The sequence below is a fragment of the Marmota marmota genome, unplaced genomic scaffold, assembly GCF_001458135.2.
Source record: "Marmota marmota marmota unplaced genomic scaffold, marMar, whole genome shotgun sequence".
NCBI lineage: Eukaryota > Metazoa > Chordata > Mammalia > Rodentia > Sciuridae > Marmota > Marmota marmota.
Genome location: NW_026000153.1, coordinates 2,574,933 through 2,597,252, shown reverse-complemented (window position 1 = coordinate 2,597,252; position 22,320 = coordinate 2,574,933). Strand labels below are relative to the sequence as shown.

General features: G+C 38.7%; 2 long non-coding RNA genes across 3 annotated transcripts; one reads left to right on the top strand and one right to left on the bottom strand.

Moving 5' to 3' along the window:
• The first annotated feature begins 467 nt into the window (after positions 1 to 467).
• LOC125611501 lies at positions 468 to 12,958 on the top strand. The gene is made up of 3 exons (XR_007341659.1): positions 468 to 479; positions 12,388 to 12,392; positions 12,841 to 12,958. It is a non-coding gene; the product is annotated as an uncharacterized LOC125611501 (long non-coding RNA).
• On the bottom strand, positions 11,013 to 22,289 carry LOC125611500. Of its 2 annotated transcripts, none has more exons than XR_007341658.1 (3): positions 22,259 to 22,289; positions 17,088 to 17,092; positions 11,013 to 11,180 (listed from the first exon to the last, which is right to left on the bottom strand). It is a non-coding gene; the product is annotated as an uncharacterized LOC125611500 (long non-coding RNA). The 2 variants fall into 2 exon arrangements; XR_007341657.1 differs by having other exon boundaries at positions 11,013 to 11,168; positions 22,259 to 22,288.
• Between the last annotated feature and the right edge of the window lie 31 nt (positions 22,290 to 22,320).

The window sequence follows — 22,320 nt, the reverse complement described above, 5'->3', positions numbered from 1 at the left end:
ATATTGGTTGAGTACTTAGAAAAATTATGAAGTTTTATAATTTCCCTAATTATATCTGTCAAGTTTGGGTTAAGATTTCCATTGCTTTCCAATAATGTAAAATACACATTTCAGTGCTGACCTGTTCTTTTACCATACGGGACTTCTGACCCCTCAAAGAAAAAGATGTACAGAATCTTTATCAAAGAAAAAAAAATCTTGAGTGATATTTTAGGAGTTCTCTTGTAATTACTGAAAGAAAAAAAAAACAATGGCACACACATTCAAAATGTGGATGTTCTTCCAAACAAAGTTCTTTCTTTATTTAAGAAAGATGACCAATTAGAAGAGGAAATGGGGTAACTTCAATTAGAGAAATCCAAAACAGAACAAGTACAATGAATGGACCTTGTTTGGACCCAAATTGCAAAAGAGATCTTTTAAGGACAATCAGGCATCATATGGTCATTAGTCCAAGGTACATTTTTATATTAGCCTAAGTGAAATATCACTTACTGAATTTCAAAGATCATTCAAACCAACTTTAGAATGCCCAATAGTTTGGTATTTTCTCATCACTACTCTAAACTTTCATCTTCGCTTGCCGCAGTCTGGCTGGGCACAAGTGCCACAGTCTGGCTGGGCACACAATCACGAGCCACCACACAGCTTGTAGATTCAAACAGCAACTCTTTATTCCCGAACTCACACCAGCCATCTACAAACATGTTCTGGGGAAATCCACGTTCTCTGCCCAAATCCACCTCCACTGGGCTTCTGTCTCCCAAAAAATACTCTGAATCCCGTGAGAACTCAAGGGGAACTCAGGCAGCAGGATACGCCCTATTCCCAGCAGGAATAATCTTAAACCTGGAACACCCTAAACTGGAACGCCCTAAACCCAATTATCCTAAACCGGGAACACCCTAATCCGCCCTGGTCCTTGAGCAAGTTCACCTACATGCAATGTCACTGCAACATGGGGTACGCTGGCAAGGAAATTGTCATACCTACTTGGCTAATGGCTCCCAGCATTTGCTCAAGTTCCTCAATGTGAATATTTGATTAGTATATTCTAAGGAGCAAGAGTGAGGGGGTGAGGGATGAAGGGGAGGGAAAGGAAGGCAGGCAGGGCAGGCCAATACAAGGATATGTCTTTGCATTGTATGCCAACAGAAGCAACCAATGACCTCATCCTCCAGGACCATTCTGAACATTCACACAAAATGTGTTTCAGAGCCATCTTTTCAAAAGGAGAACAGGGGAAGAATCTATTCTTTGGCTCCCACCTTCCATTGGTCATAGGTTGACCCTGTGGGGCATTATTAAGACTGTACTTCCAGTTCCACCATGAGTAGGCACTGGGCAGTTTCTCCCGATACTCTGGGGCAGGAGGGAGAGGTACAGACTGTCACTGTTGAGTTGCACCCATGTGAACTGTTAAAGCCCACATGGGTGAATCTGTGATGCATAAGACATTGGATATGCATAGATATTGAGAATCAATATTTACATTTAAAAACGACTGATCCTTAGATGTACCAAGGCACAAAAATAGATAACTGAGGCTTATAAAAAAACAAACAACACCTTTCACGTAAGATCTCTAAATTCAGAGCTGAAAAAAATTCTTTTGGAAACATGACATCCAATTTCTTCATTTCTTAATTTTACCTTGGGTATACAGTTGTAGTAAAATTATACATGATTTAATATTGTACTATTATATAAAATATTGTTCTAATGTACTATTAATAGAACTGGAGAAAGTAGATGCTAGGAAAATAAAAATTAGGGATTCATTATCTTCAGGTTATTTTTTCCCAAAAAAGTGAAAGGATAGACCCACTTCAGTTACATTTCTAAGAACAATTACCCTAAAATTCATTTTCATTTTGAAACTATTTTTGTAATATTTACTTTCCATTTTTCACAATTTATGATTCATAATTAGAAAATATTAGTCTTTAAATATCAAATTTATCAAAAATGCCATGCATTATATTTGCCATATTTTGTGGAGTTGAATGACTAGGAAAGAAGTATATAATTTAACTGAACATCAATAGTTATAGGTCACCTTCTAGGTCATTCCCCCATTAGACATGTTGTATGCTTAATACAAAGATTAAAAGTATTTTTAATACTTCTGATCAGAGAGGCAAATACATACACAAAATCCTATGATACAAATAAATGCTTTAACTGAATTATCAAGATCCAAAGAGAATGTAGTTTGGATCATATAAGTAATGGTGATGACTTTATAAAGAAGTCTGATCTTAAAGAAGTGAGTGTTCCATTCAACTGAGTATTAACTCATATTCACTTTTCTGATCACTTTTATGTCACTAAATTATGTTTGCACTGATGGGTGGCATAATATTGAAGCTTTCTCCTAGGACTTCAGAACAATCTTCAACAAGCATGAGATGATTCTCATCCTTACAGTTTTATTCCCAAAGCAGGAAAGCTCCCATTAGCCTAAAAGAAATACCAGCTCATTCACAACAGGCAGAAAGTGCTACTACGCTTAATAATATCATAAATGAATCTTCTGGATCCTGGGAGCTCAGCATCTACCACAGGTTTTCTCCAAGAAAAAGTCCAGTTAACCTATATGTTAAAAAAGCAGGCATTGGGCCCCAACTCAGACCCAGCAGATTGGACCTTCCACAAATGAGGCCAAGAATCTGTGTGTCTATTTTAAATTTCACAGATTATTTTTGTGCATATGAAGAAAGGTTGCAAACCTTAAAGACAAGCTTCTCTGAGGGGGTAATGCGGCAGCTGTTTCACATTATCTATTCTGACTCTTCCCCGATGTCATTCTCCCCACATTTTCTTGGAAAGGTAACAACAAAGGATGTTTGGCTTCTCTCAGGGAGTGGATTTGCCAAGGGAGCCAGGGGTCTGGACAATCTCTGAGAATTCTGGAGACTGAGGAAAGAACCTCCTGATGCCTGGCTGGATTTGTATTTAACTTTGGTCTTTCCCTCTTTGTTCCATGACAGTAATTTAAGAGTCGTAAGAGAAAATGTGGCCAGAGACTCCAGACAGGGTAATGTGTTTATTTTTCAAGTCACAGTAAAACAAACAACCCCAAACCTATGGGCTTGTTTTCCTTTCCCCCTGTGAACTTGGGTGTAGTGCATGAAAATTTCTAGCAACTCAACTAGTTAAAGGAAAGCGAGGAACCAGGAGAAGGCAAATGAGAAATGAAAGACAAGGCAGAGGTACATGCAAGAGTTTATTTATCAGAGCTGACAAATAAGGCACATATCTCCATAGACAGAGAAAGGTAAAACAGGCTTGGGGTTCAGGACTTTCATGAGGGTAGGCTCAGGGATTAGAGCTAGGCAGGTCCTAATGCTGGTGGTTAAGGGTGGGGTTGGTACAAGGGAGTGGTGATATGCCCTCGGGCAGGAAAGAATGTGGGTGGCGAAGGGTTGGGTTGGTATGAGGGAGTGGTGAGTCTTTCTCAGAAATGCCCTTGGGCTGGAAAGAGAAACTTTTCTAAAAATGTTGGCTGTTACTTAAGATGGCCATCCAGATGCTAAACTAAGCAAGGACCTTACAGTTAGGATCCTGCACCAGGAATTCTTGTGCACAAACATACAAAGGAAATCTCACCAATACAACCCATTGTGTTCCTCATCTTGAAAACTTTACCTACGTAAGAAAAATCTGTCTTCTGCTTCCTGGAGTGTAGGGAATTTTCTGGGAAATAAAAATGAGAATCTTACATTCTTAAGAGGATATGCTGTTCAGAAAACTAGTCTGTCCAGCTTGAATAAAGACCTTGAATGCTTAGCAGCCCCACCACCATCACACATGCCCTCTCAAACTCCAAAATGTTAGACTAATCAGATGTATAATTCAGACCACAAACTAACAGTCTTTGGGGTTGGGAATTTTCACTCTTCTCACAAAATTTCAATCTAGTAAGATGGAATGTTATAAATTTCTTTAAGCTTTAGAAAATCAGAGCTTAGACATCTTTTAGAAGTGTGAAAGCAAGCTTAAGAATGTTTGTGTAGTATATTTTTAAAAATTAAAGAAATACACATTTAAAAGTAAAAAAAAAAAAAAAGAATATTTGTGTAGTACTGCTATGTTCATTGGCTGCCCTCCGGATTGGTCAAATAGGCAAATTCTAAACCCCACCTCTCCTTCCCTATTGCAGGAGTCACCACCATTCCCAAGCACAGGGCTTGACAGACCCCAGACCTTCTGAAATCATGGCCTTTTAAAGTTTCACTATAACAAAACCTCAGTAATTCTGGACTTGTAATTACTCCTGCACCAACCTGTTATCTTTTGTGTGAACAAAGCTTTACCTTTATTAACAGAATTAGAAGGGTCAAATTGTAAGGATCCCGCGAAATGTCGGAGAAAGAGACCACCAAGTGACCACTCATGCAATTGGCAGAAGGGGGATTTATTGAACCAGCATGCTGGGGCTCCGTGCCCACTCAAGAAGGGAAAGCAGCCCAGAGCCCCGAGCAGGGGCTGAGCACTGCTTAAGTACACTTTTTGGGGAGGGCGGAGGGCCTTGTATACATCAGAACAAATCATCATGAGGCACGGGAAAATTGAATAACAACTCCTAAACATGATTGGTTCATTCATTGGCGGGAACAGGTCAGGCTGGAGTGATAGGTCATTCCTAAGGAGGGGGTTACATTTAAACTGATTGGTCCAGGCCCTGCAATGCCTACGTGCGACCACACAGAGCCCTTATTAAACAACCAATAGTCAGGGGAAATATTTACTGGGCAGTTCCAAGCATTGTCTCAACAGCTACAGAAATTTCAGGTTTTGCAGGTAGCATAGAAACCTAACAATACCTAATCCTTTACATTTTAACTCAGACCTTGCAGCTTAGAAACTTTACAATACCCGGTCTTTTACCCTTTAACTTTTATGCTTTAACTTCAATTTCTTTTACCCTTACAAAATGAAATGTGAAATAGTAAAACACCCTTTATTAATTAGCTCAGTAGTTCTTTTTAAAAATTGGGAAAAAGATAAAAATCCAGAGACATAAACTATGAGAGCCTCTTTCTTGTGTGTATGGGGTGTTACTTTGGGAAAGACATGGCTGAAAGGCTGAGAAGGTGAACCATGCTTTTGACAGCTTCTGAGAACTAGACAGAGGAAAACCAGAGTCTAGTGAGAGGGTTGGCATTAGAACCACAAAAGACCACACTGTGAAAGTCCCTCCCACAGAGTGAAACCCATCTTTGAATTGTGTCAGTCCTTAGAATTAGACTAAGATGATCCGGCAATATTGTTGGGAATTTGAAGTGCCTGGAAAAAGATAACAATTCCACAACAAACAATTTTTAAAGAATAATATTTGGGACCTAATTGAAATTAACCAGGAACTCAAACAAAAAACATGAATGAAAACCAGAAGATATATATAGAAAATAGAAATTCTGGCATTGTAGTTTTCAGATAAAGATGTTAAAAATAACTGTTTGAAAAGAAAGAGGATACAACTGAGTATTTCAATAGAGAATTAGAAATTTTTTAAGACATTTATTTGGTAACTAGTAATATTGAACATGTTTTTATAGTAACATCACACCATAGGTGTAGTCATACATGTACCCAGAGTAATAATGTACAGCTTAGCCCACCATCTTTTCTGCCCCCATACCCTCTTCACCTCCCCTTTGCCCAATCAAAGTTCTTCCATTTTTCCCATGCCCCCCACCCATTATGGATAAGCCTTCACTTATCAGAGAGAACATTCGGTCTTTGGGAATTGGCCAACTTCACTTAGCATGATATTCTCCAACTCCATCCATTTACCTGCAAAGGCCGTGATTTTATTATCTTTTAATGCTGAGTAATATTCCATTGTGTGTGTGTGTGTGTATAATTTTCTTTATCCTTTAGTTCCTCCTTTTGCTGATTTTCATTGTTCTTCATTTCCTCCTCGTGGAATATTTTGCTAAGAATGTAGTGCAGGCTTTCTCACTGTAAACTTTTAAATTTGTCATGAAAGGTTTTGATAGTCATCAAATCTGAAGCTTAATTTTGCTGGATATAAGATTCTTGGTTGGCATCCATTTTGTCTCAGAGCTTGGTATATATGTTGTTCCAGATTCTCCTGGATTTGAGGGTTTGGGTTAAAAATAATCTGTTAACACAAAGTGACACCCCCCTCCATATGTGATCTGATTTCTCTTTTGCAGCCTTTAAGATTCTATCCTTATTCTGTATGCTAGGCATTTTCATTATAATGGGTCTTGCTGTAGAGTTGTTTTGTTTTGTTTTTAAACACTTGATGTATTGTAAGCTACTTGTATTTGATTTTCCAATTCATTCTTCATGTTTGGGAAATTTTCTGATTTCATTAAAGAGATCGTACATTCCTTTGGTTTGAGTATCTGTGCCTTCCTCTATCTCAATAAATCTTATATTTGTTCTTTTGATATTATCTCAATTCTTGGATGTTCTGTTCATGGTTTCTTACCATTTTTTCACTGAGTGGTTAACTTTGTTTTCTATATTGTATACTTTGTCTTCATTATCTGACATCTGTCTTCCAAGTGATCTAGTCTGTTGGTGATCATTCTATTGCATTTTTTATTCCATTTATTGTTTTCTTCATTTCAAGGATTTCTGATTTTTTTTTTCCTAGAATCTTTCTTTTGCTACCTGAATTTGCTCCTTTATCTCTGTTGGTGTGATCAATGGTTGCCTGTATTTGCTCACTTAGGTCATTCTTTAATTCACAGATCATTTTAATTATGTACATTCTGAACTCCTCACATTTTATCAACTGTGCCATCCATAGATTCTATTATTATAGAATCTTGGTTTGTTTGGAGCATGTTCTTCCCTTGTTTTTTCATATTGTCTATGTCTTTCTTTCTTGAAGTGCAGATCTGAGATACTACAACATTACACGGTAGAAACTGTAATGTCTATGTAGATTACCTTGATGTTGGGTTTACAGTCCATAGCTGGTGTCCCATGATGGATGCTACTGCAACTAAAGGTGGTAGTTGCAATAGCAAAGGTAACTCAAGATAGCAGTGGGGATGTCCCAAGATGAGTGCAACCACTTTCAGAGATGGGGCTGAAAGGGTGGGTCTTACAATGGCTTTTGGATGCCTGACAGCTGCCTCCGGGCCCTGTCTGTTGTCCCAAGGTGGAGGCTACAGCATTGGGAGGGCTATGGAAGTGGCTGCAGTATTCGAAGATGGAGGTGCTAGGCCTGGGCTCCCGGGTGGGTCACTGGGGTGGTACTGGGCCTGGGCCTCAGCATGCATCAGCAGAGGCAATATTAGCCCTGGGCTATGGCAGGTCGCCTGGTCAGCTGGGGCAGTCTTTGGTGGGGGTTGGACTCTGTGGTGGGTCTACCATTTGGTAGGGCAGTCCTAGGCCTAACCTGGGCCCCCACACAATTTGGTGGGGCAGTCCTAGGCCTGAACTCCAGGAGGTTGGCAGGTCAGTGGGGGCCTGGGTTCTGGCTTGGGTCTGCTAGTCAGGAGGGCATGGGTAAGCAGGTCGGTGGAGGCAATCTTCTTTAATGATATCTTTCAAAAAGTAGGAATTTTAAATTTGATAAGACCAATTTACCAGTGTTCTCTTTTCTGGTTTAAAAGGAAATGTTTACATATCCCAAAGTTAAGATTTTTCTTGAAAAGGCTAACTTGAAAAAGAACAAAAATGGAATTTCTGGAATTGAAAAGTATAGTAAGTAACATTAAAAACTTGGTAGATGGATGTATTAGTTTTCTGTTGCATGTAACAATTACCACAAACAGTTTAAAGCAATGTCTTTAGTAGCCCATACTTTTATTGGTCAGAAATTTTGGCACAGCAGCATTTCTGGGTTCTCTGCTTAGGGCCTCAAAAAATAAAATCAAGGCTCAACTCGGCTGCAGAGTTCTTGTTTAGAGGCTCTGTAAAAGAATCTAAGTTCAAATTGTTAGCAGAATTCATCTCCTTTCAACCATGGTCGCTCTTTTGTGGGGGCATTGGATTTTTGTTGTTGTTCTTCCAGGCCAGGAGGAGTGCACCTCCAACTTCTCTGCATATAGAGAGATAAAATGAATGACAATAATAGCACGAAAGAGGAGAGGAGACATAAGTATATGTTGCAAGGTTTCTATACTGTCTCACTTTAAGGTAGACTATAAAGGCCAGACATGGTGGTGCATGCCTATAATCCCAGCCACTAAGGAAGCTGAGGCAGGATTTTTGCAAGTTGAAGGCCAGGCGGGGCAACTTAGTGAGACCTTGCCTCAGAATAAATAAAGATCTGAGTATATAGCTCAGTGGTAGAGTGGCCCTGGGTATATTCAGAAGGGAGGAAGGAAATTAATTTTAAATAATTCATGTTATAAAAATGAAACAAGAAGAAATAGACAAATCCAAAGTTTTAACCAAAGATTGATACATCCCTTTCTCAATAATAGAATGAGTGGACTAAGAATAAATAAATAAATAAAAATCAGTAAGGATGTAAGAAATTTGAGAGCAACTGTCAGCCAATTTGAGTTAATTTATATTTATATAATATTCCACTCAACAGCCAAATATACATTCTCAAGTACACATGAAACACCAAGACATACAATATTCTGATTTATAAAAAAATTCAATAAATTAAAAAAATTCAAGTCACAAAGTATGTTCTTTGACCACAAGGAATATTAATTAGAAATCAAGGCACAAGCATACCTGGAAAAATCCTAAGTATTGGGAATAAAATTTCTAAAATAACTCATGAAAAAAGAATAAAAAGGGAAATTAAAGAATTCAACCTGAGTGGAAATTAAGACATCAGAATTTATTGAAAGCAACTGCCGCAGTCTGGCTGGGCACAAAATAACCGAGCTGCCACAAGGCACTTGTAGGTTCAAACAGGAACTTCTTTATTGCCCGAACTCCACCAGCACTCCATGCGCACCTCCTGGGAACTCTCACCCTCCACTGGGCTCCGCGGGAACTCAACGGGACCTCCAGGAGAACTCCAAAGTAGTGGGCGCCCGAGGCAGCAGGAGCCGCCCTGTTGCCGGACAGCAGGGGTCTATATACAACTCAATACACAGCCTGTTTCAATCCAACATCATCCAGTCACAGCAATATACACAGCTTAACTTAATTATCATCTTAAAGGCTCGCTGCATCACCTCTCAACCACTCCTTCTGGCAAAATGCCAGGTGCCATCCCGACTGGCTGTAGCTCTCAACATCTCCCTCCTTCTGTTTAATTAAACAACAAGCATGTGGCTTAGGGACCGTGCCTGTCTTAGGTTGTCCAATACTACATATGGTCCTCACCCGTCATCAGATGAGCTGACCTCAAGGCTTCAGCCTCCTGTCTTAGGTTGGTACCATTGCAATTGGATCTTACCCGTCATTGACTACCGGCCCAGCATACAGCCATACTTGTGGATAGGCCTTTACACCAGTGGAGGGGGGGGTGTGAGGTTCTTTGCCTCACCTCTGTTGGCCCCCAAATTTTAGACCATCACAAGCAGAAGGGAGGAGGATGCAAAATGCCATGACACCAAGCCAAATGACGGCTCTTTTTGGAAAAATTGTACCACCGGTGACACCATCAGCAAAGATACCCCAGCACTACCACAATTCACTGCACCAACAGATTGTATCACTTGTATGCATTGTGAACTTAGTCCAGGCAAGTTCTGCAAGCAGTTCAAAGCAGAGGAATCCATTAATATGTTCATTTCCTCCCAAAGTAAATCGACTCCTTGATTGAGCATCACTTGTTGAGTTACATTATTCATTGATGTATCAGTTTATACAGTTTGTTGTGATAGCTATCGCAGAAGCTGTAGTTTGGTTTTTATCTTTGTCTTCACTAGCACTGGGATGAAGATAGGAATTCTGGCAATGATGGCTGAAAAAAAATTATGTAACATTCCAGCAGGCACTAAAAAAAACAATTTTCTAAACAATTTAGTATCCTGAATAGAATTAGATATAATGAAAAGGAAAGGTGAAAGTAAACAAACAGATCTGTAAAGCTTTTTTGTTCACATTTTAAAACAATCCTCAACAGCTGTTTACCCAATTTAAATTAAACCATTTAAATCACATGAATAAAAAAATATTTGGATCCATTTTTTCATGAGCACTCCTCATATATGATATATGCACATACGCACATACAGACATACAACACAAAACACAAGTGTGCACACATAATACAATACATACAACACATAACATAATAGTAAAGGCCTTGTAGCTTTTCACAGGTGAAATCTCCATTGCAATGTTTAAAAACTCCACAGTCAAAAAATAGCACTGGTCAGAAAAACATTAATCTAGGTCTGTATGAGCTCAAAAAATAAAATAGATATTGAAAAAAGCATCCTGGTTTCATTAGCCTCCAGGTGTGGGAGAACCACTGTTGCAGATGTAAGGATAGCCAAACTGGAGTTCTGGATATCAGCTGTTATGGATTTGAGCCAGATCATCTTCTTTTTGGTCTGTAGAAATCACTTTAGTTAATCTCTCTGGAATCCAAATCGGCTGCTGTTCTCCCTGTGGAAACACACAGACCTCCGACTCCAGACAATCACTGGGTCAGGACCTTTCCATTGTTCTGTTAGAATATCCTTACAAAGTACCTTGGGATTATGTACATTTTTGGGACACATATGCCTTTCCACAGCACTAAGCCCTGATGAATCCAAATTTTAAAAGTTTAGAGTAAAAAGAGTTATTTTAAGTTTATCTTTGGGGGATATATACCCCTTCCCAATTCCCTCTTTTTGCTTTAATAAGTACATTAATAGTTTGATGAGCTCTTTCAACTATGCCTTGTCCCTGTGGATTGTATTGGATTCCTGTTTTGTGAGTAATGCCAAATGATGAGAAAAATTGTTTAAAAGAGGTAGAAGTATAGCCAGGACCATTATCTGTTTTTAACTGTTTTGGAACGTCCACAGTGGCAAAATTTTGTAAGCAATGAGCTATAATATCTCTAGTTTTTTCTCCGGCATGAAGGCATCTTAACCACCTTCAATTTAACCTTTTAAAGCCTTCCAATTATCACCTACACTGTACTTTTAAATGACTTTTCACCACCTACAGCTTCACTCTTTTAAACGAGGCTTAGATTCTGTTTAAATCGCTTTAATGTTAGTTTACACGGCTGCCCTTCAACTAAAGGCTTTTATTAAGGACTCTGCAATCCTCTTTAGACAACTTCTTTGAATCTTTTTTTTTTTAACTCCATTAAGCAGCTTTGTCTCAATCTGCCATGTACAAACACCTTTTTCTTCTTTCTTCCTTTCTCAAGCTTTCAAAGTAAGCCTAGTTTCCTCAGAATCTTTTTAAATGGCATTAAAATTACTTTAAGAACTTAATGCTAAGCAGTATTTTAGAAAGGTATTCCCTATTTATGTCTGATAAAGTTATCTAAAAGGAAAAGATAGCAACTAGGATAAGTTTTTCTATCTGCCGCTTCCTCAAGCTGGGCTGCCACCTCCTGTGCTCTCTCTGCACTCGCTGCCTGAATGCCTCCTTCCTCTAGCAATTTACTTAACACCCTTTCGGTTTGGTTTTTACTAATTTTTAATTCTATATTTCTGCTACAAGAATAACGCAACCCAACAAGATAACACAAAACAAAACCGAAACAGAATGAAACAAAAATGGAACAAAAATTCATTGATTCAGTTTTTCTATTTTCTTGATATGTGTATCCATGGTTTATCTCTATCTCTTCCTCAGGGCTGAACAACTTCAAACCCTGAGCCAACCATTTTCCTCAGTTTGCCCGAGAAAGTTCTAGGAACAGGCAACTTGAAACAAAAAACAAATCAAAACAAGAACACATTGTTTTTTGAAATAGTCACCCATTCTCTCGCCCTCCCTCAGGGGCGAGCAATTTCACTTACCCCCAAGCTTCAGGCGTCCCCCGCATGGGCCACCAAATGCCACAGTCTGGCTGGGCACAAAATAACCGAGCTGCCACAAGGCACTTGTAGGTTCAAACAGGAACTCCTTTATTGCCCGAACTCCACTAGCACTCCATGCGCACCTCCCGGGAACACTCTCACCTTCCACTGGGCTCTGCGGGAACTCAGAGAACTCCAAAGTAGCAGGCCCTGGAGGCAGCAGGAGCCACCCTATTGCCGGACATCAGGGGTCTATATACAACTCAATACACAACCTTTTTCAATCCAGTATCATCCAGTCACAGCAATTATACACAGCTTAACTTAATTATCATGTTAATGGCTCAATGGCATCACCTCTCAACCACTCTTTCTGGCAAAATGCCAGGTGCCATCCCAACTCGGCTGTGGCTCTCAACAAGCAACTGAAGTAGTACTTTAAGAAAAATTCATAATCATAGACAATAGGTACCTGTATTAAAAAATGTTTCCATGTTAAAAGAGAAGGTAGCAAATTAATGACCTCAGTGTTTACCTCTAAAGAAAAAAGAGAAAATAAATAAGTAGAAAGAAGGGCGAGATGGGGGATCAATATCAAAGTGGAAACTGATGAAATAGAAGACCAAAAGCAAATGAAGCTAGTTCTTGGAGGAGATCAATAAAATTATAATTGACCAGACTAATCAGGGAAAGAGAGGGGCTAATGACTAAGGAATGAAAGAGGCAGTATGGAGAATCCTCAGAAAACTTGGAATGGAAGCTCTATTTGACCCACTTATTCCACTCCTTGGTTTATACCCAAAGGACTTAAAATCAGAATACTACAGTGGCACAGCCACTTCAATGTTTATAGCAGCTCAATTCACAATAGACAAGCTATGGAACCAACCTAGGTGCTCTACAACAGATGAATGGATAAAGAAAATGTGGTACATACACACAATGGGTCATAAAGAATGAAATTATGGCATTTGTCAGTAAATGGATGGAACTGGAGAATATCATGCTAAGTGAAATAAGCCAGTCCCCAAAAAACTGAAGGCAGAATGTTCTTTGTGATATGTGGATACTAGAAGTTCACTGAATGAGACAAAGGGATATGAAGGGAATGGCAGGGGGTGAGGGTAGGAATAAAAAAAGACTGTAGAATGAATTGGACATATCTTTCCTATCTTGTGTATGAATACACGACCAATGTAACTCCACATCATATAAAGCTACAATAATGGAATCCTAACAGGAACAAGTTATTATATATACATAGAATAAGTATATCAAAATACACTCTGTCATGTATATCTAAAAAGAATATAAAGAGAATACAAACATATGTAGTGTAATATCATATCTCATAAAACATTTATGCCCACATAGATTTTACACATTCATGAACTTCTTCCAGTAGGATATATCTTTATAGAATTTGTAGATTTTAAATTTTTTATATTTTAAATATTCCACAATGAAGTTATTTTGTTATATTATCAACAGAAAAAAATGGTATAAAAATTAAAAAATAAGATGATTTTTTCAGGAAATTAGTTTCCTACAAATTAAACTCCAGACCCAGATGATTTCAATAGTGAAGCCTACCAGACATTCAGGAAAACAGATTCTAAATAAATTTTCCAGAAAATTAAAGTAGGAGAAATAATTCCCAACTAGCTCTATGAGGCTACTATTAACATGAAACCAAAACTAAAGATAATACAAGAAATCAATGGACAAAAATTCTTTATGAACACAAATTAAAAATTAGAAAAACAAATCCAATAAGAAGAATAACTTGACCATGTTGGTTTTATTTCAAGATTTGTGCTAAGCTTGTTTAATGTCACATGGTCATTCAATTGTTTCAGCACCATTTGAATAATTCTTTCTCCATGCAATGCCTGTGTACCTTTATTAACAATATTTCTCATTTATATTCTTTGTTGACATAAAAATGCACAAATCAGTGCAACTAGACTATTTTGAGATTATAAGTTCAAGACTTATAGATGTAAAATTATGTAAGAACTTTTCAGGGTTAATCAATAGTTAATATCTAATAATGGAATTCATCATATTCATAGGCTAATAGAGAAAAAACCTAGATGATCATTTCAATATATGCATAAAAATATTTGAGAAAATTCTGCATTCATTCCCACTTAAAAAAAAAAGTCAAAGCATAGAAAGGAACTTCCTATAATTTTCCTTAGCTAACATAATGAATAGTGAAAGTGATTTTCCCCCTAAAGGCAGAACAAGTAAAGAACACACACCTCTGTTTTAACATTGTACTAGAGCTTCCATCTAGTGTAATAAAAATAAAACATGGCACATCATATAGAAAGTAAGTCAATAGTCACAGGTAGCATGATCAACTCTGTAGAATGGACGATTCTATAGCATAGACAATTATGTAGAATCCCAAGAAACAGCTACTAGATCTAATAAGTGACTGGGATTCTAGATTAATATATAAAATTCCAAACACATCCTGTAAACTGACCTCCCAGAAAAAGAGCTTTCTTCAAAGTTCAATTTAAACAGAACATTCCTGATGCTTCAAGACACCAGTTCTAATCACCAGCAGTGTTTGAATCTCAGTTCTCCAATCATTCCAGGGAAAATATTGTGCTTTTCTAACCACAAATGCAAATGACATTAAGTCTACCCCTGATGGTTGTCTTAGCATAAGACCTGGACATAAGGTTTTGGCAAGCACTATCCCCCTTATATTCTGATCTCTGATTACACAGAGAACTCATTGTTGCTTCCCTAATTATGCAGTGTAAAAGGTCCCAAAGCTGAAGTGTGTCTCTCATCCAGATTCTGACATCTCACTCTGCCAGATTGTGCTCTTCCCTATAGTATGATAGACAATGGGAGAAGTTGATACCTGCTGCTCGGATTGTTACTATGAATTTCTCTAGTGAACATTGCTCTAGCATCCCTGGTGTGTATGCCATCTAGACATTTTCTGTTTGCAAAACATCTTGAACATATGAAAGTCTTTATTCTCCTGTCCCTGCCCTACTGCTTCTATTCCACATCTAGCACTATCTAATTGATAGTTTGGCTGGGTATAAGATTCTGGGTTGGAAGTAGTTTTCCCTTCATGGTAAATAACTTCATAAATCCATGTGCATTCATTACTATAATAGTAATATTTTTCTGATTTCTTGTGTATGTGGCAGTGTTTTGTGTAAGACCCATTTTTGGTTTGCTTGCTTTGCTTTCCTTTTTGGAAACTTAGTTTACTATCTCTGGTCTAGTATTCTGAAATTTTACACTTCTGTAACTTGGTATGGGTAAATTTTCATCTATTAAAAATGTATTAAAGGACATAGTTGATAATCCCATTCTACCTGGAAATTTGTGTGCTTTTGTTCTGAAGAATTTCTCTTTGAATTATTTGTGATGACCTCCTTTTTATTTTATCTGGACCTCTTTTATATTCAAATGTTAAATCTCCTGAACTAATTCTTACTAATTTTTCTCCCTTGTTTTCCCATTTCTCTTTCAACTTCCTAGGTTTCTTCAATTTTGTCTTAAATCTTTGTGAATTTTTCCATGTTTGCCAGTTTCAAAAATCTTTGTCTTGAATATTCCTTTCATATAGTCTCCAGTTCATTGTTTCATAAAATATGCTCTTAATTCTATGGATATGAGTTTCTTTTGCCTGTTAGTATTTTTTCTTAATACATCATCTGTTTTGATTCTTGTCTTTCATGTTAGAAGTTATCCTCAAATGTGTTTAACAGAACATCATGTTTAAGGGTGGAGCCCTAAAGTCCTAACTGGAAACTTCACATGGAAGACTGGAGCTAGTTTAGTGGTTTATCATGTACAAGAGGTTTTGATTAAAAAAAAAAAAAAAAATCAGAAAAATGCACACATAATTTTAAAATCAGGTTTAGGGGTTCATGAATTCAGAAGTTCTTAAATAATGAAATAAAATACTCATTGCTGCTTTTATACCTTGAAACTAATCAAATAGTTTTCTAACCTTTGCTTAAATACCTGGAATGAAGGTGAGCTCATTACCAGTCAAATCAATCCATTTTATCTTGTAACAGTTATCAAAAATTATTCTTTGATCAAATGCTTTATCATTTTGTTCTATGCTTATTGTACATATAAACATTCAGAGGATTTCAATTTTCTTGGGGCTTTTTTTTAATCAAATTATTGATATGGGATAATATTAATCTTTCTTGGCTAATGCTTTAAAACCAATACCCATTTCCCTCAAAATAGCAGAGGGGAAAAATTAGAAAATAAACCATCTCCCACCCAACCTTCCAGAGATTGCTGGGTGCTTGGAGTTGTACTCTGAGAGGTCAAGAGGGTAAATACAGTGTCTGGAGATCATAGGTTGATTTGTACTGGAAAGAGTTGATACTATTCTAGTGCCAGGTAAAAGCTATACCTGATGATACTGGACGTCAGAGAAGTGTCAACTTTAGTTCAGTCTTTTGTGTGTTGCTGCTGCCAGTGATGACAATCAAAGCAGAGTCCTGTTTCCCCAGATATTGAAGATTGAACATGGAAGAAACACCGAGGCAAATGGTAGAAAGCAAGTTTTATTTAAAGGTTAGAACGGAGGGCTGGGGTTATAGCTTAGTTGGTAGAATACTTGCCTCACATGCACAAGGCCCTGGGTTCAATCCCCAGTACCACAAAAAATAAAGGGTGGAACAGAGATTTCTCTGCAGATAAAAGGGGCAGGACACCCATCTCTGGGGACCCTTATGTGTTTCCAATTTCCTTTGTTCTCATGCCTTCCTTCTCCCCTTATCTTGCCCAACTAGTGACCAAATGGTGGGCAAGAAGGCATTCAGGGGTGCCTCTCCAGGTGTCTGCCTAAACAGGCAGGAAAGGAGCTGCCCAGGACGTACTTCATGAACTCTCCAACTCTGCAGGGAGGAAGAATTCCCTGGATGCAGGTAGCCTTGACAATAGGTGGAAGGAGGAGGCAGGGAGAACTTTGGAGATATTAGCCTTTTATTTCCTTTCCTCTTAAATCAGCCTCCATCTTTGATCAGACCCAATTATTTATTACCTAATTTGACTGTCCTTTTGCCCCCACTCCCACTTCATTGTCTATTGGCAATTGAGTTTTGGGAACCAGGAGGTCTCCAGACTGGTCAAAACCCTACCCCTTCAATTCTCCTGTGAGATAAGGAAGCTCCTTGGCTTTTTGAAGTTCACGATAGCTTCATTCGTGGCTTTATTCCCCGTGTATGCAACACTACCAGGGTTAGAGAGATCAGATCCATTCTTTCACAAACCCTCCATACAAAAACCTGGAGTTCAGTCCTTTTGCAAAAGCAAAAGTTAAGGAATTTCACAGCAGAAACAAATGGATTTTTATTTTTCCCTTATCTACAGCAGAAAAGGAGCTAATACATTGGTATACTGCTTTAGGGGAGATGGAAAAATCCCCAACATTCAAAAAACACTCTTGAGGCTGGGGTTGTAGCTCAGTGGTAGAACACTCGCCTAGCATGGGTGAGGCACTGGTTCAATTCTCAGCACTGCATATTAAAAAATAAAGGTCCATTGACAACTAAAAAAATTTTTTAAAAACTCTGAGTTACTCCCTTGTTCCCTTAAAAAGCCTGGCCTTCCACATTTCAGCCCCCAAATGGAATCAAAACTCCCTTAAGCTTTCCTTGTCACATTTTCCCCTCCACTTTAATACACAATGGTGGATGAACTTCTAGTCTAACCTGGCTCCACCCCAGCACCTGGCTTTCTTGCCTTGAGTGAGGATCAGCCAAGAACAAACTCAGCAAGAGGGAATGTGCAGGGAGGGCAGGAGCCAGGAGGAGAAGTCCTCCTCTCCCCCCAAGGTGACAGGCTTCACAGCTGTCCCAGGCTTCAGAGCCCTACAGTGCCAGTCAGGAGGCTGGCTCTGCCACTCTCCTCCTCCACACTCTTGGCAAGGAATCTGTTTGTTGTTATTCCCCCTCCTCCCTTGCCAATTCCAGGCCCAGTGTTAGTTTGTCTTGCCGCCAAAGAAAAACTCCAGGCATTCAGAAAGCCATACTTTAGATATCCAAATAGAGCCCTGACTGAGCGAACAGAACAATTTGTCTTAGAAATTGCTTTCCTGGTAGCTTTCTCCTCCTCTCATTTTGTCTAAGCAACACAGTACACATGAATTTATGAAATCTGAGGGTTGAGAAGCATCAAATGCATCAAGGCTCACCCTATTTAATCCTTGAACCCCATTTGTACCATTTCAGATCTATTCTCACCATTGGTCTGAAATTTACTGTCTCCAAGAAGTGCCCATCCTTACAGTCAGCGCTATTCGAATTTTCTTCCATGACATTCACGAGAGGCAAGATAAAAAAGGTACAAAAAATTGGAAAAACATTATCCTCTTTAGAGAACTAGGACAGAAAACAAAATGTTAAAGGACACTGCTGTGCTTTAGAGTTGCATTCATTTGGGAGGAGTCCAGAGGCATCAGGAGGAGGCAGGAGGGTTCAGTATCACCTTCTGGAAAGGTGAGTCCATCTAGTGATGCCATGGTGTTCTTCATCTAGTAAGGGGCTGTGCCGTTTAGTGGCCTTTGAAATACGAAACATGCACTTTACTGAATAATATATAGAAGTGAATAACCCCCAAAACCGACTAGGAAAAGGGGCTGCAGGGGTAGTGAACATGAGATACACGCTAGAGACAAAACATGGTACAAAGCCAGAACTGACTGTTGGCTTCCAAACCAGGGGAAGTCAAATCACACTTGCAAGATAAGGAAAAGCATGCTTTGCTGTCATTTCAGAATAATTTGATCTCTACGACACTGAAAATGAATATAAAGTAGGGATAACCTCTGCTGCCCACACATTCACAGTGCCAATCAGAAAGTCAGGGAGAGGGGCATAGGCCCGATAGCTCTATGAATGCTCCCCTAACTCTGGTGAGGAAACAATGGATGGTGACTCTCATTTCTTCCTCAACACAAGAGCCAAGGGCCAGAAGCACATGGAGGATTGGAGAATGTTCAGTTTCCTTCTGTTCTTAAACCTTTCAGTGCAGTTGGGTCCTGAGAAATGGTCAGGCGATTTCAGATTTACAAAGCCGTTTCATGACCCCCGAGGCAGAGTCTTTAAGAACAGAAAGTAGGAGGCCGACAGACAGGTAGATGTGGGCATCTGACCCTGAAATGCAAGATCTGACTTATTCACCCTTAAATCAGCTGCAACAAAGTGTCGCCATGGTGCCAGGAAACAGTCCCTCTCCTGGTATGGAAAAACCAGATTTGCTTAAGATTTCTGTTGAAAAAGGTCATTCTTGAATTTAGAAGGTAATTTAAGATTTCTGCTGCCAACCCAGCAAATTTACTTGGATTTATGTTTATAAATTTCTAGAATTTTCCTTTAGATGCTTTTATCCTTTATTTATAATACATTTCCACTAGCGGCAGGGCCTTTAACCCACCCTCCACTATTCCCTTCCCATGGCAATGAGAAGGACTGGAGTTAGGAGATGTACACAATGGCTCACACTGAGAAAACACCATCACATTAATTTTATAACAATTCTAGGACTTGCAAATGAGTATGGACCATCGGACTAGCTAAATGGATATGTATTATTGTTCAGAGATATTTGATGAATCTCCCTGAGGGAGGATTATATTGTTTTACCCATTGATGTTAGGCTTGGCCATATGAACTGCTTTCCAAAATTAAACGTAAACAGAAACAACGAATCACATGTCACTTCCAGGCAGAAGATTTACAGCCACTGCAGACCTATGTTCTCTTCCATCTCTGCTGGGAGGTGGCTTCCAACAAAGGCTGCTCCTTAACCTTGGGTCCCTGGAATGAAGAGAAGATGGAGCAGACCTGACCTGCAATGGGCATGAATCATGAGTAAGAAATAAGCTATTGTTATAGCATAGGTCACATGAGATCCGAGGCTCATTTGTTACAGTAGCATAACTTGAACCATTTCTCCTTAATGCAAAGTACTTTCATAGGATATACGTCGATCTTGGTTTTGAAATATTATGTGTATGAATTTAAAAGATTGATAACAAAATATTAATGGAATTAAGGAAAACATGCATGTGATGTTCTTTGAAGGACAAAACATAAATCCACATCCCAACTGGAAGTTTCATGGAGTCTCCCCAGTCAACATTGACTATGAACTTGGACAAGTGCAGCACCTTTAAATATTATCTCTAAGACCTGCAGCAGGCTTCATAACCACAGCTGGCTTATACTATTCCTTTGCTTCCCTTTAACCCACCCTCCCACTTTTTTAGAAGTATTTTTTAGTTGTAGTTGGACACAATACCTTTATTTTATTTTTATGTGGCTCTGAGGATTGACCCAGGACCTCACATGTGTTAGGTGAGCACTCTACCACTAAGCCACAACCCCCCCCCCATTTATTCTGTGGAGTTAGGAATCTCAGCATCCTGAAGTTCCTTTCCCCAACATCAATTTTCTCCTTCCAGCTTCAGATATACCAATTTCCTTGCCATCTATCTGCCTCCCTCCATGCCACTTCCCTTAAAGATACTGGAACTATCAGGCTGCAACCCAGAAGATGGAAATTGCTGTTGATATTTTGAGTAGCAAGAAGTTTGATTCAGGGACTCAGAGGAGACACAGCTATTGGTAAATCAAGAAAGCACAGAAAAGGAAGACCACTTTTAAGAAATCCAGAAATAAGATAGAGGGTTTTGGCTTTGACAGCATAAACATTCAATTCCCAGAAAAACCTGCAACAAAGTTGGGAGCTACTGCTCATCATCTCAGCTGTCTCCAGCAAGAGATGGATTATTCTTAGGATGTTCTTAACTAAGCCACCAGAAAAATCCTATATCAGCTGCCTGTTTATACATATAAAGGAAGACAGCGACTCTTCTCTGCCTTCTAAATATCCAAGAAGTCCCCCCTTTGGTGGAATCTAACCAAGACCCTCCTGTCAAGGAAGTGCAGAAAACATAGTTGCTAGGTTTTATACTCCTAGAGTTTAGAGAAGACAAGGGTGGAGAGGATGTTGAAAATGAAAAACAATGTCCTACACACTAAAATTCCCAGAAGTTATTTAAGGTCACAGCCAGTTTGACCATGTTTTCTTTCCTGCACCTTCTTAGCCTGCTCTGTGTATCTTGCTTAATATGCCAACACAATGTGAGAAAAATCATTTAAGGACAACAGCATGAGGTAAAGAGATTCTTTCAGGGTCTAAAAATCTCATAGCTCTGACATACTCACTTGAAATAAGTCTGAACTTTGACCAATATTATTGTTGAGTGGGAAAAATTATGTGATGGCAAGTTGAGCAGAAAGGTCTACTCCAGTGTTTGCTACTAGATTCCACCTAAAAATTAGAACTTCTAGTCCAAGACCTTATCCAGACCTTTTTCCTCATCTGGAATCTCATAAGGACTTCCAATAAAAAGAAGAGCTACTCATTTATAGTGTTATGGACAGCTGGAGCCAATATTCACTGTGGCAGCTCCAGACCATCTTTAGAATCCATGAAATTTAAAAACTTCTAGATGAGACTCTCTAAACAACCCCTCCCCTGCTTCTGATGTCTTATGATTTTCTGATTTCCAAGCTTGCACTCTGTTGGAGGCAATGCCAAATTCTCTTTTTTAAAAAAAGATTTGCAAATTCTAAGACTAATTAGTATCTGTAGGCACACCCAGTCAAAAAGCAAAGGAAGGGGCTAGACTGAGGCATTCTGTAAGCAAAAAAGGACATGGAAGACCCAGTTCAGAAAAATTAATGTGGAAGTATCTCATTATTATTGTTTTAGGTCAATTACTTATTGTCATAATATTTTAGGTATATTGGGTTAAATAAAGTATATTAGTAAAATTAAAAAAAAAAAAAAGCAAAGGAAGGAAGGTCTGTTTAAGCAGGAAGGCTCAAAATTTCGAAAGCCTTAATATTTGTGATCCAAAACTCAGGTTTCCAAATGGCTTAAAGATTCAATGCATCACTGTTCAAATCATAGTCCGATCTCTGGAATAATTCCACAGATGAATGCCCATAAGCATTGTTAAAGAAAAAATGAACAGGTGCTGCAGAGGGGACAGCAATTAGACTTAACCAGAACCTGTTGACGTTGTCATATGGAAACATAAAACCAACATTGTTTCTGAAGGGGGAGAAAGTTCCCTAGCATTCACCAGACCATCCTAGCTACATTAAGTGGAAGACCAGCCATGGTGAGTGTCCATTTGGAGTAGTTTAAAAGACAATTAATGCAAGAAATCAGAGAAAAGAAAAATGCATGATTACTAGAGTTTTCTTGATAACTCTTATTGCCACTTTTCCAATTAAACCTCCACATTTTTCTTTCTCACTGTATAATGACATTATCTGAGCCATTACGAAGAGCAGACCATGAAATCTGTCACAAAGAACAGAAATAGCCCTTTACAGCAATATTAGGG